This window comes from Trachymyrmex cornetzi, unplaced genomic scaffold (genome assembly GCF_001594075.2).
Source record: "Trachymyrmex cornetzi isolate Tcor2-1 unplaced genomic scaffold, Tcor1.1 scaffold1075, whole genome shotgun sequence".
In the NCBI taxonomy this organism is placed as follows: domain Eukaryota; kingdom Metazoa; phylum Arthropoda; class Insecta; order Hymenoptera; family Formicidae; genus Trachymyrmex; species Trachymyrmex cornetzi.
Genome location: NW_017295626.1, coordinates 1 through 448, shown reverse-complemented (window position 1 = coordinate 448; position 448 = coordinate 1).

The window sequence follows — 448 nt, the reverse complement described above, 5'->3', positions numbered from 1 at the left end:
TTTGTTTCTCATATTTACATCATATTTGCATCATGGTATTTCGTTTTCTGATCAACTAAATACGACTACAATATTTGGAATCACAATCGACTCATCTATGAAGCATTGGATGATTAAGCATTAGAAAAAATCAAACCGAAAATTGAACTTCTTGAAATATCCAATATATTAAATAAAAAATGTACGGACGTTTCGATTATTGACATATTTTCTTTGACATTGAATCCTCTTTTAATGTCAAAGAAAATATGTCAAGAATCGAAACGTCCGTACATTTTTTATTCAAAAAAATTACAAGCACATTAACATATGCACGCACTCTATTGTAGTCGTATTCAGTAGATCAGAAAACGAAATATTATGATGCAAATACGATGTAAATATAAGACACTAAGAATCAAATTTTTGTTTCTCATATTTACATCATATTTGCATCATGGTATTTCGT